Genomic DNA, 13,089 nt, shown 5'->3' with positions numbered 1-13,089 from the left:
TGAGATGCTGCCCATGGGGCTGGTGTTGAATGGGCTGGGTTGTGTGTTGCAGCCACGCAGCATTGGGACGTGGCGCTCCAGCGTAACCCTTGCTGAGGTCTGCGGGCCTTTGTGCTCATTACCATTGAGAAATCCCTGGGCTGGGGAGAGTTGTGAGGATTGGCGAGGGACACCAGTGAGATCCAGTTGGGTCTGTCGACACATGGAGCAGGTGCTGCCAGTCCCTGGCAAGGGCTGGACTCACCAGCTGCAGCCCACACCCCGCATCTCAGTGACAGGGAGCCACAGGACTCAGCCTGGCCTGTTCAACGTCAGCCCCCACCCCCGGCAGCCTCTCCATAGCAACTGTGGGGTGATTCATTGCTGCAAGAGCATTGCTGCAAGAGCAGGCACTTGTGCCAGGTTCCAGGCACAGCAACGGGCATCACAAAGGGATGTCTTTTTTCAGGTACACCTAGCCCTCGTTATCCATGAGGATCAGGGGATTACAGTCCACACAGATAACCAAAATTATGGATCCCACTAAGGCCTTCTGAGGGCACAGATCAGTGGATAATGAGGACTGAGTACAGTGTGGTACATAATCGTTAGCGTTTGTACTGCGGGAGCAAGAGTACTGCAACTAATCACCATGCTGTAGGGTGTCACTGAACTGGGACCCAGTGCATATTCCTGCCGTGCACATCCACAGGTGGAGGATCGCTCAACAGCAGAAGTCCTGCAGGAAATTCCGGGGAAGCTCTTCACCCACACAGTCCAACAACGTGGAATGTGTCACCACACGGAGAGACAGGAATGCATTGAATGGGAAGCTGAAGGAGCACAGAGCTTCTAGAGCTGCTGCCTCACATTCCAACGTCCTGGGTCGACCAGGTTCAATCCCGACCTCAGGTGTTGACTGCACAGAGTTTGCACATTCTCCCCGTGACTGTGTGAGTTTCATCCCACATCCCAAGAGGTGTGGGCTGAAAGGTTATTAAAGTACTGTAAATTGTCCCTAATGTGCAGGTGATTAGTAGAATCTGCTGGTGGTGGGGGTGAAGCAGGGTGTGGTCAATGCAAATGTGGGCAGAATTTTAAAAATGTTTCAATGTTTGATTGCCTTTGTTACCTTAATGGCCAAACGATCCAATTTGCTTAAATGGAAGGATCCAATACCTCCTACTACTTTTCAATGGTTCTCTCAAACTATATCGTGTTTAAACTTGGAAAAAATTAGGAGTGGTACTGCCGATCCTTCACTTAAATTTGAGGAAGTTTGGAGTCCATTTATTCAATATTTTCACATGATAGAGATCATCTTGTAATAACCTTTCAACTTAGAGGAATGGAGTTGATGACATAATATTGCTCTGTTTCCACTGAGAAATTTTAGTTCAGTTTTTTTTTCTGTTTGTTTTTTTTTGCATTTTTTTTTCCTTAGCTTAGTTTGGTTTGATAAACTATTTATAAATTTTCTTATTGTTTTGGGGATTTTTTCTTTCTTTTATATTTTACAATAAATCCTTTTCTTTCCTTTCTTTTATATTATATTCATTCACTAAGGGAACGTTGGATCTACAGATTTTTTTAATACACTTTATCGTTTTTTATGATTATCTATGCCTTCCGATTCTCCCGATCGTTCTCCCGATCTCTTTGTATTACATGTACAATCATTGATGTTATATATTAATCTGCATTAATTTGAAAACTAATAAAAAGATTGAAAAAGAAAGAAAAATGTTTCAATGTAGGATCAGAGTAAATGACTGGTTGATAATCAGTGCAGACTCAGTGAGTCAAAGGGCCCAATTTCTGTGCTGCATCTCTCTATTCCTCTCAATGTTCATACTGGGTGAGTTGGGAGGAGGCTGGTGTGGAGCAGAAATACTGGAAGTCATCAGATGGGCTGAATGGCCTCTCTTTCCACTGTTCATTGTGTGCATTGCAGAGACAGGAAGGGCCTTAGATAAAGTGTTTCAAACAGAACTGCTTTATCTTAATCACAGATCCAGAACATTGAACTCTAACTCAGTTAAAGAGATTACAAAAGAAAATCAACTGTGTCCAATGACAGGGTTCAAACCTGGGCGAGATCAGCAGCGTCGACAGAATCTGACCCCCGTGAACACCTGCAACACTTGTGAATTTGTGCTAGATTTCAGTAGCAGTGACGGTTGTATACTGAGCACACAGCATGTTTAATCTTTCTCCACTGTGTGAATTCGCTGGTGTTGCAGCAGCTCAGATGACCAAGGGAATCCCTTCCTTGGTGTGAAATCGCTGGTGCATCACCAGACTGTTTGATGTAGTGTATCCCTTCCCACATGTAGGGCAGGCAAAGGGCCTCTCCCCAGTGTGAACTTGCTGGTGAGTCAGCAAACGGAACAACTCAGTGAATCCCTTCCCACGCTCGGAGCAGGTGTACGGCTTCTCCCCGGTGTGAACTCGCTGGTGTGCCTGCAAGTGGGATGACTGAGCAAAGCCCTTTCCACACTCCGAGCAGGAGAACAGCCACTCCCTGGTGTGAACTCTCTGGTGTGTCAGCAAATAGGACGACTGAGTGAATCCCTTCCCACACTTGGAGCAGGTGTACGGCTTCTCTTTGGTGTGAACCCGCTGGTGTGTCATCAGGTTAGATATCTGAGTGAATCCTTTCCCACACGTAGAGCAGGAGAACGGCCTCTCCCCAGTGTGAACTCTCTGGTGCATCATCAGGTTGGATAACTATGGGTGAATCTCTTCCCACACTCAGAGCAGGTGTACGGCTTCTCCCCGGTGTGAACCCGCTCATGTGTCATCAGGATGGATAACCGAGTGAATCCCTTCCCGCACTCGGAGCAGGTGTACGGCTTCTCCACAGTGTGAACTCCCTTGTGCGTCGTCAGGCTGGTTAACTGAGTAAATCCTTTCCCACACGTTGAGCAGGAGAACGGCCACTCCCCGGTGTGAACACTCTGGTGCGTTACCAAATGCGACGGCAGACTGAATCCTTTCCCACACTCAGAGCAGGTGTACGGACTCTCCTCAGTGTGATCTCGCTGGTGTCTCAACAAATGGGACGAATGAGTGAATCCCTTCCCACACTCGGAGCAGGTGTACGGCTTCTCCCTGGTGTGAACTCGCTGGTGTATCTTCAGGCTGGACAACTCAGTTAATCCCTTCCCACAAGTAGAGCAGGAGAATGGTCTCTCCCCAGTGTGAACACGTTGATGCGTCATCAGGATGGATAACTGAGTAAATTCTTCACACACGTTGAGCGGGAGAATGGTCTCTCCCCAGTGTGAACTCTCTGGTGCCTCATCAGTTTGGATAACTGAGTAAATTCTTTCCCACATGTTGAGCAGGAGTATGGTCTCTCCCCAGTGTGAACTCGCTGGTGCCTCAGCAAACTGGTTGACTGAGCAAAGCCCTTCCCACACTCCGAGCAGGAGAATGGCTTTTCCCTGGCATGAACTCGCTGGTGCGTCATCAGGCTTGATAAATGTGCGAATCCCTTACCACATGTTGAGCAGGAGAACGGCCGCTCCCCAGTAATGAACACGCCGGTGTGTCAGCGGGTGGGTTGACTGAAGTAAGACCTTCCCACACTCAGTGCAGATACACAGCCTCTTCTCTGTGAATTTGTTGGTGCATCAGCAACTGGAACGATCGAGTGAATCCCTTCCCACGCTCAGAGCAGGTGAACGGCCTCTCCCCAGTGTGAATTCGCTGACGTTGTGTTTGAAATTCGCATGAACAAATCCTCTGCTTGTTGGATCCTGTAAAAGAAATTTACAAAAGTCATCAATAGGTACAGGACAGTATTTCAGCTGAGATTTTAGTCTCTGTAGCGAGCTGTTATAATAATGACAAACACAAGCATGAGGAACAACGTCATCTTCCATCTGGGAACATTGCAGCATCCAGACTGGCATCAAAATCTCTGGTTGTCTTTCCAGCTATAATCAGAATGGGCCATTTCTGCCACTTCCCTTTGTTCTACCTGTTGCCTCCCTCACCTACTCTGCCACTGAAATTCAATGTGTTTTCTGTCTTTCACTGTTAAAACGGGTATCAAATCCAAAACATTATCTCTTTCTGCAGATGGAGACACAAAAGATTGCAGATGCTGGAAATCTGAAGCAATACAAGTGACAATAAGAAACCAATACCACAGTTTCCCCTCCCTCATTCTGTCCCTCTCATTGCCCCCTTCCACCCCTTCCCTCCCCCTCATTTGCCCTTCATTACCCCTTCATGACTCCCTCCACCCACATTAACCCCTCCTCCCCCTCATTACTGCCTCCTACCCCCTCATTCCCCCACCCCCTCCCAATCCCTGAGTACAAGATGGACTCGACTTTACAATCTATCTCGTTATGGCCTTATTGTCTGCCTGCACTGCACTTCCTCTGAAACACTTTATTCTGCATTCTGTTATTATTTTCCCTTGTACTTCCTCAATGTACTGATGTGATGAAATGACCCATATGGATGTGATGCAAAACAAAGTTTTTCACTGTACATCGGTACATGTGACAATAATAAACCAATTTACCTCCTGCCCAGAAATCTATCGATCTTAATATGGGGCTGGAGGAGGTGGTGGAGATGGTGGGGATGAGGATGGGGAAGGAACCTCAGAACAACGGGTCTTTTAATATTGTGTGTCTGTAGCTGAGCCCAGTGTGGGTCAGCACACTCGGGGATGGGGTCGGTGCTAGCGCAATGTAGGGACGTGTCTTGGAGCCAAATAATCTTCTGGCGGCGGGTGTTTGCGGGGAGCCCAGAGGGGATGGGGATGAAATGTTGGGCAGTGAGCCCAGGGCAGGACACAAGTGAAGGGCAGGGCCCCGGGGACACACAGGTCGGCGGGACGGGGAAGGCGAGCGGGCGGTGCGCTGAACTCCGGGGACCAGGGGAGAGAGCTGGGAGCGGGGTCCCGGGAAGGTCAGCCCATCGACCGGGGGCAGGACGGCCACTGGGCCGGGCCGGGACTGGGGAGAGGGGCGGGGCGGCCCCTCTCCGGAGTTGCTCAGCAACGCCCGGCTCTGTGATGCAGGCCCGGTGCCACGGTTAGGGAGCGAGTGTGCGCAAGCGCACTGGGATGGCGGCGGCGCGGTGGGTGACTCGGGGCCCGGCGGAATGGGGAAGGTTGGGGGGAGAAGAGGGGAAATGGGCAGGGGTGGGGGCACCGAGGGGGAAGGAGGCTGGAATGAGGTGTTGGAGGAGGGAGGAGGGGTTAATGTGGGTGGAGGGGGGAATGAGGTGTTGGAGGGGGAGGAGGGGTTAATGTGGGTGGAGGGGGGAATGAGGGAGGGGGAAATGGGGGGGAATGAGGGAGGGGGAAATGGGGGGGAATGAGGGGGGAAATGGGGGGGAATGAGGGAGGGAGGGGGGAATGAGGGGGGAATGAGGGAGGGAGGGGGGAATGAGGGGGGAATGAGGGAGGGAGGGAGGGGGAATGAGGGAGGGAGGGAGGGAGGGGGGATGAGGGAGGGAGGGGGGAATGGAGGGGGAATGAGGGAGGGAGGGAGAATGAGGAGGGGATGAGTGGGAGGGGCAATGAGTGAGCGAGAGAATGAGGGAGGGGAAACGTGCTGGGGGGAGGAGAATGGGGGGAGGGAGGAGGGGTGGGATGGATGGAGGGGGAGGACAGGGAGGAGGAGGGGGAAATGGGGAAGAGGAGGGGGAATTGGAGTGGGGAACAGGGGAAGGGATGTGCAGAAGGGGGCAGTGAGGGATGGGGAGAATAGGGGAGTGGGGAAGGGGAATGATGAGGAGAGGAAGGGGAACGAGGGGGAGAGGGGGCAAGGGGGAAGCGGAGGGGTGAATGGGGAGGGGCAATGAGGGCGGAGATGAGGGGGAAGGGGCAGGGTTTGGGGGAATGGGGAGGGGGTGAGGACAGAATGAGGGAGGAGGAATGAGGGAAGGGACCGGTGAGCAGGGCCTGGGGGCCGATGATGTGAGGTCCCCCAGCCCGGAGGCGGACAGGGGGCTGGGCCAGTCCGGGAGGAGCTGATCCCCTCGGCTGGGAGGGATCTCTCTGCTCTCCCCACCTACCCCCCAGTGTCTGGGAGCCCGTGTGTGGAGGGTGAGGGTTGGACACCCCCGGTCCCTTCACCTCTCCCCCGGTAAATGACAGGGTCTGCGGTGCAACAGCTGGAAGGAAGATAAAGTGCGCAACATCTGCCCAACGTGGGTTAAACGTAAGATGTGACTGGTCACCCTGAACGTGGTCTGTCCACAGTTCCAGAGAGGTATTCGGGGAATGACCTGGCACCACCCTCTCACATGTTATCCATTGAGAAGGCAGACAGTACTTCAATATAGGGAAGGCACAGAATCTTTGGCCTGAAGTATTAACCCAAAACGTTGATGATTTCTTTCCCCACAGATGCTGTTCGACCTGCTGAGTTCCTCCAGCAGATTGTTTGCTGCTCCAGATTCCAGCATCTGCAGTCCCTGGTGTTGAGATTAACTCTGTTTCTCCTTCCTCAGATGCTGCCTGAATTGGTGAGTATTTTCCAGCATTTTCTGTTCTTTTTCCTGATTTCTAGCATCTGCAGATTTTTTTATTTGCATTTATAAAATTTTAATTTTTAGGGGAAAATGGGATGGAATGATAGAAAAATGGAAGGCTCTGTGGGAGGGAAGGGTTAGATAGATCTTAGAGCAGGATAAAACATTGGCACAACATCATGGGACAAAGGGCCTGTACTGTGCTGTAAAGTTCCAAAAGAAACACATCTGGATAAATGAGGGGCATAAATGATGCTTTCAACAGCAGATAAACTGGGCCGGTGGTAGTCAGGTGATGTTACGGTGGTGAAATTCAGCCGGAGGTAAAAACTCAGGTCTGTGCCAGACACAACATCAAGACTGTGAACAGTCAGGCTCAGCTTCAGACGGTCTCCTGGGAATGGGGCCAGTGAGCTGAGTGGCGGTGACCAAAGACAGCGGCTTCAGTCTTCACACGGTTTGCTTGCAGAACATTTCCGCGCGTTAAACATTGGATGTTGGTTGAATACTGTGATAGATCTGGGACACCGGAGACGTTGGAGAGGTAGAGCTGAATGTCATCAGTGGACACATGCAGCCTGATATTGTGTCTCCTGATGAGATAACTCAGGGACATGGTTTGTAAATCAGAGGATAGATCTCTGGAGCTTACCATGCATAGACTGACAACAGTGCTTCCTTCATCACACAGTTATTGTTGGCAGAATGATTTGCGGTGGAGAACAAAGCTATTTTAAGGCGCTGTTCAGGTTGGTTTGCAGGGCAGCTGAATTTAACCAAGAGCCACCGCGGCCGAGAAAGAGCTCTGGCTGCAGTGAGCGAGCCCACAGCGCAGGCGCGCAATGCAGGTGATGTCATTTGTGCGCCACCTTGGACCAGGAAGTTTCATCAAGTCCGGGGTCCGGCCCACGGTTGGGGTAAGAATCCGTGCGGGCTGCAAGATCACTGCGGGCGGCCACACTGAGCAGTCCCGGCCTTTCTCTCCCCTTCCCCCTCCCGCTCCACACGTAGGACCCGGGCACTTTCCTGCTTTAAATAAAACAAAACACAGAGACTGCGGGAAGCCCTCAACAGGTGAGGGCAGCGTCTGTGGAAAGAGAAACAGGGAACTTTTCAAGTCGGGGACCCTTCCGTGAGAACTGGGAGGGAGAAGAAGTAACTTGCAGGGAGGTTTGGGCGGGGGTGGGATATATAGATGGGGGGAGGCATAGATTTGGGGAGGGAGGAGAGATAGATGGGGGGGAGTAGGGACAGATGGGGGAAGGGGAGGGAGAGTTGGGGGGATGGGAGGGAGGGATAGATGAGGGTGGAAAATGAGCAGCTCTGATTGGCTTCACTTCGGGAACACGAACCTCACTATGTTTTATAGACCTTTCTGGTGAATAGACTAACAAAGAGAGACAAGGCAACGTTCACGCTATGAAATGGGGCCAGAACTGTTGCCAAGGCCTGTGGTTCCAACAGCAGCTGCAGCATGTGTTTCACAGTTAATAAAATATCTCTTTGTGTTTGATTTCTCTCTCTCTACCTGCCCTCATTCATCTCGATCACTGATAGGTTTGTAAACTAAGGGTTAGGCCAGGTTTGCTGAGGCATTCTCAATCGGTAACGTTCTCTTTGCCCTGTTTTGAAAGAGAAATTGCAGATGCCAGAATCTGAAGCAAAGCCAGAAACTGCTGGACAATGCAGCAGGTCAGGCAGCATCTGTGGAAAGAGAAATAGAGTTAATGTTTTAGTTTGGAAACTGCCCTTTTATCTGATTGATTGTTTGAAAAATCATAACTTATTGAGCAGAGTTTGCAAAGCCTTATGAAAGAGAAATTTACTAGTGCCCATTTAAAAGTGAGACAAGAGGAATTTCTTCTTTCAGGAGCTTGAGTCTTTGGAACATCTTGCTCGGAGAACTGTGTGGCAGAGTCCTTGGTTATATTTCAGGTTGGGATAGATTCCTAATCAGTCGGGGAATCAAGGGTTATTGGGACAGGGCAGGAAAGTCAGCCATGATCTTGCTGAATGGCAGAGCAGGCTTGAGATGCTGAATTTTCTACTCGTGTTCCCACTTCCTGTGGTTTTAATGATGTATTTATCCCTTCCCCATCTTATCTGCAATTTGTTTTCTCACTTTGTCGGTTCTGACAAAGGGTTTCCAACCTGAAACATGATTTGTTTCTCTTCCCACAGATGCTGTCTGACCCGTGTGCAGCATTTTCCGTTTTTATTTCAGATTTCGGGCACCTGCAGATTTTTTGATTTTGCTGCTTTCTCTGCCGGCCCGGCCCAAAGTGGACTCCAGGCCTCGGCTGGTGAATGACTGTTTTGCTGGGCCAGTTTCTGGAGCCCTGGGGATTGTGGGTATAAATGCGGCCATTGATTCTGCTGCAAAAAGCACTTTGGCTTTGCGCTGCAGGCAGTCTGTAAACACAGATGAGCAAACTGAAATTGGGACCGGTCTCCATACATTGCTGATGTCCAAATCATTGTAGGTAACAGCTATAGTTGGGACTGAGGTCAAAAAAAGGGACTAAGTCCAACTCCCAGTGAATAAAAAAAACATGTATTGTGAAAGTAATTTACCCATGTGGCTAAATTGAGTCAGTTAACACTGTGTTGAAGAAACAAAAATCTTTGTCACTTATGATTATTTTACAACTCAACTATGTTCAATGTCCTCAGCTCCTTCAGCTACTGAGAACACGTTCTATTCTGTCTGGATATAGAATGGTATCTAACACTTCTATTCTGGAATATTAAGTGGCAAATAACATTTGGACCACAAAACTGCCACACAATGACAATCTCCAACAAGTGAGTCTAATTGTCTACCCTTCATGTTCAATGATCCTGAGGGCACGTACCACTAGGTTCAAGGACAGCTTCTACCCCACTGTGATAACACTAATGAATGGTTCCCTTATACAATCAGATGGAGTCTGACTTCATGATCCACCTTGTGACCTTGCACTTTATTGTCGACCTGCACTGCACTTTCTCTGTAGTTGTGACACTTTACTCGGTACTGTTATTGTTTTTACCTGTACTATCTCAATGGACTCTGTAATAACTCAATGTAACTGCACTGTGTAATGAATTGACCTGTACAATCAGTATGCAAGACACGTTTTTCACTGTACCTCGGTACAAGTGACAGTAATAAACTAATGCAATCGCCAAGTCGAACACCATCAACACCCAAAACATTGACTGTCCATTTCCCTCCGTAGATGCTGCCTGACCCACTTTGAGTTCCTCCAGGTCCCTTATGTGTTGCTTCAGATTTCCAGCATCTGCAGTCTTTTGTGTCTCCATCTGCAGAAAGAGGTAATGTTTTGGGTTTGATACCCCTTTTAACAGTGAAAGACAGAAAACACTTTGAATTTCAGTGGCAGAGTAGGTGAGGGAGGCAACGGGTAGAACAAAGCTAAGTGGCAGAAATGGGCACTTCTGATTATAGATGGAAAGACAACCAGAGATTTTGATGCCAGTCTGGGTGCCTGCGATGTTCCTAAATGGATGATGATGTTCCTCAAGGTTGTGTTTGTCATTATGAGAACAGAGACTAAAATCTCAGCTGAAATACTGTCCTGTACCTATTGATGACTTCTGTAAATTTCTTTTACAGGATAGAAAAAGCAGAGGATTTGTTTATGGGAATCTCAAACACAACATCAGTGAATTTACACTGGGGAGAGGCCGTTCTCCTGCTCAACGTGTGGGAAAGGATTCACTCATTTTTCCAGCCTGATGATACACCAGCAAGTTCACACCAGGGAGAGGCCGTACACCTGCTGTGAGTGCGGGAAGGGATTCACTCATTCGTCTGACCTGCTGATACACCAGCGGGTTCATACCGGGGAGAAGCCGTACACCTGCTCTGAGTGCGGGAAGGGATTCACTTGGTCGTCGCTTTTGCTGAGGCATCAGAGAGTTCACACCGGGGAGAAGCCGTACACCTGCTCCGAGTGCGGGAAGGGATTCACTCAGTCGTCTGAGCTGCTGATACACCAGCGGGTTCACACCGGGGAGAGGCCGTACATCTGCTGTGAGTGCGGGAAGGGATTCACTCGGTCGTCCCTTTTGCTGAGGCACCACAGAGTTCACACCGGGGAGAAGCCATATACCTGCTGTGAGTGCAGGAAGGGATTCACTTGTTCATCCCTTTTGCTGAGGCATCGTAGAGTTCACACCGGGGAGAAGCCATATACCTGCTCCGAGTGCGGGAAGGGCTTCACTTGGTCGTCCCTTTTGCTGAGGCATCAGAGAGTTCACACCGGGGAGAAGCCGTACACCTGCTCCGAGTGTGGGAAGGGGTTCACTCAGTCATCTGAGCTGCTGATACACCAGCGGGTTCACACCGGGGAGAGGCCGTACACCTGCTGCAAGTGCGGGAAGGGATTTACTCGGTCGTCCAATTTGCAGACGCACCAGAGAATTCACACCAGGGAGAGGCCATTCACCTGCTCGACGTGCGGGAAGGGATTCACTCGTTCATCCTATTTGCTGACACATCAGAGAGTTCATACCGGAGAGAGGCCGTACACCTGTTCCGAGTGCGGGAAGGGATTCACTCGGTTGTACCAGTTGCAGACGCACCAGAGATTTCACACTGGGGAGAGGCCATTCACCTGTTCAACGTGTGGTAAGGGATTTACTCAGTCGTCGCAACTGCTGAGACACCAGCAGGTTCACACCAGGGAGAAGCCGTACAGCTGCTCCGAGTGTGGGAAGAAATTCACTCAGTCGTCTGAGCTGCTGATCCACCAGCGGGTTCACACTGGGGAGAAGCCGTACACCTGCTCCGAGTGCGGGAAGGGATTTACTCGGTCATCAAATTTGCAGATGCACCAGAGAGTTCACACTGGGGAGAGGCCGTACACCTGCTCCGAGTGTGGGAAGGGATTCATTGATTCATCCCATTTGTTGAGACACCAGCGAGTTCACACTGGGGAGAAGCCATACACCTGCTCCGAGTGTGGGAAGGGATTTACTCAGTCGTATGAGCTGCTGATACACCAGCGAGTTCACACTGGGGAGAAGCCATATACCTGCTCGGAGTGCGGTAAGGGATTCACTCGGTCGTCAGATTTGCTGACACACCACAGAGTTCACACCGGAGAGAGGCCATACACCTGCTGCAAGTGCGGGATGGGATTTACTCGATCATCAAATTTGCAGACACACCAGAGAGTTCACACCAGGGAGAGGCCATTCATCTGTTCAATGTGCGGTAAGGGATTCACTCGGTCCTCCTATTTGCTGACACACCAGACAGTTCACACCGGGGAGAAGCCATACACTTGCTCCGAGTGAGGGAACAATTCACTGATTCATCCCATTTGTTGAGACACCAGCGAGTTCACACTGGGGAGAAGCTGTACACTGCTCCGAATGTGGGAAGGGATTCACTTGGTCGTGCCATTTGCTGACACACCAGCGAGTTCACGGCGGGGACAGGCCCTTTGCCTGCCCTACATGTGGGAAGGGATACACTACGTCATCCAGTCTGGTGACACACCAGTGAGTTCACTCTGGGGTGAAAGATTAAACATGCTGTATGCTCAATATACAACCATCACTGCTACTGAAATCTAGCACAAATTCACAAGTTTTGCAGGTGTTCATGGGGGACGGATTCTGTCGACGCTGCTGATCTCACCCAGGATTGAACCCTGGTCATTGGGCACAGTTGATTTTCTTTTGTAATCTCTTTAACTGAGTGAGAGTTCAATGTTCTGTAACTGTGATTAAAATAAAACAGTTCTGTTTGAAACACTTTATCTCAGGCCCTTACTGTCTCTGCAATGTACACAATGAACAGTAGAAAGAGAGGCCATTCAGCCCATCTGGTGCCTTCCAGTGTTTCTGCTCCACACCAGCCTCCTCCCATCTCACCCAGTATGAATATTCAGAGGAATAGAGAGATGCAGCACAGAAATGGGCCCTTTGACTCACTGAGTCTGCACTGATTATCAAACAGTCATTTACTCTGATCCTACATTAATAAATTTTTTAAATTCTGCCCATATATGCATTGACCACACCCTGCTTCACCCCCACCACCAGCAGATTCTACTCATCACCCACACATACGGGACAATTTACAGGACTTTAATAAGCTTTCAGCCCACACCTCTTGGGACATGGGAGGAAACCCACACAGTCACGGGGAGAATGTGCAAACTCCGTGCAGTCAACACCCGAGGTTGGGATTGAACCTGGTCAACCCAGGACGTTGGAATGTGAGGCAGCAGGTCTACGAGCCCTGTGCTCCTTTGGCTTCCCATTCAATGCATTTCCTGTCTCTCCGTGTGGTGACACATTCCACGTTGTTGGACTGTGTGGGTGAAGAGCTTCCCCCGGAATTTCATGCAGGACTTTTGCTGTTGAGTGATCCTCCACCTGTGGATGTGCACAGCGGGAATATGCACTGGCTCCCAGTTTAGCGACACCCTGCAGCATGGTGATTAGTTGCAGCACTCCTGCTCCTGGAGTACAAACACTAACGATTATGTCCCACACTGTACTCAGTCCTCGTTACCCACTGATCTGTGCCCTGAGAGGGCCTTAGTGGGATCCATAATTTTGGTTACCTGTGTCGACTCTAAT

The 13,089-nt window shown here is 50.0% G+C and overlaps 1 protein-coding gene and 4 pseudogenes across 1 annotated transcript in view; 1 reads left to right on the top strand and 4 right to left on the bottom strand.

The window, feature by feature from the left end:
* Positions 1-5,025, bottom strand: part of LOC127576616 (zinc finger protein 721-like) — an 83,900-nt pseudogene extending 78,875 nt beyond the window's left edge.
* LOC127576624 (zinc finger protein 208-like) overlaps positions 1-13,089 on the top strand; it is a 149,913-nt pseudogene that overhangs the window by 94,780 nt on the left and 42,044 nt on the right.
* The window catches only part of LOC127576415 (zinc finger protein 850-like), a 244,464-nt pseudogene that overhangs the window by 209,735 nt on the left and 21,640 nt on the right, over positions 1-13,089 (bottom strand).
* The window catches only part of LOC127576414 (zinc finger protein 585A-like), a 204,422-nt pseudogene that overhangs the window by 169,697 nt on the left and 21,636 nt on the right, over positions 1-13,089 (bottom strand).
* LOC127576550 (zinc finger protein 420-like) overlaps positions 1-13,089 on the bottom strand; it is a 163,290-nt gene that overhangs the window by 128,565 nt on the left and 21,636 nt on the right. The gene's annotated exons all lie outside the window — the stretch shown is intronic.

The sequence above is a fragment of the Pristis pectinata genome, chromosome 12 (genome assembly GCF_009764475.1).
Source record: "Pristis pectinata isolate sPriPec2 chromosome 12, sPriPec2.1.pri, whole genome shotgun sequence".
Lineage (NCBI taxonomy): Eukaryota > Metazoa > Chordata > Chondrichthyes > Rhinopristiformes > Pristidae > Pristis > Pristis pectinata.
This window is presented reverse-complemented; position numbering and strand designations above follow the sequence as displayed.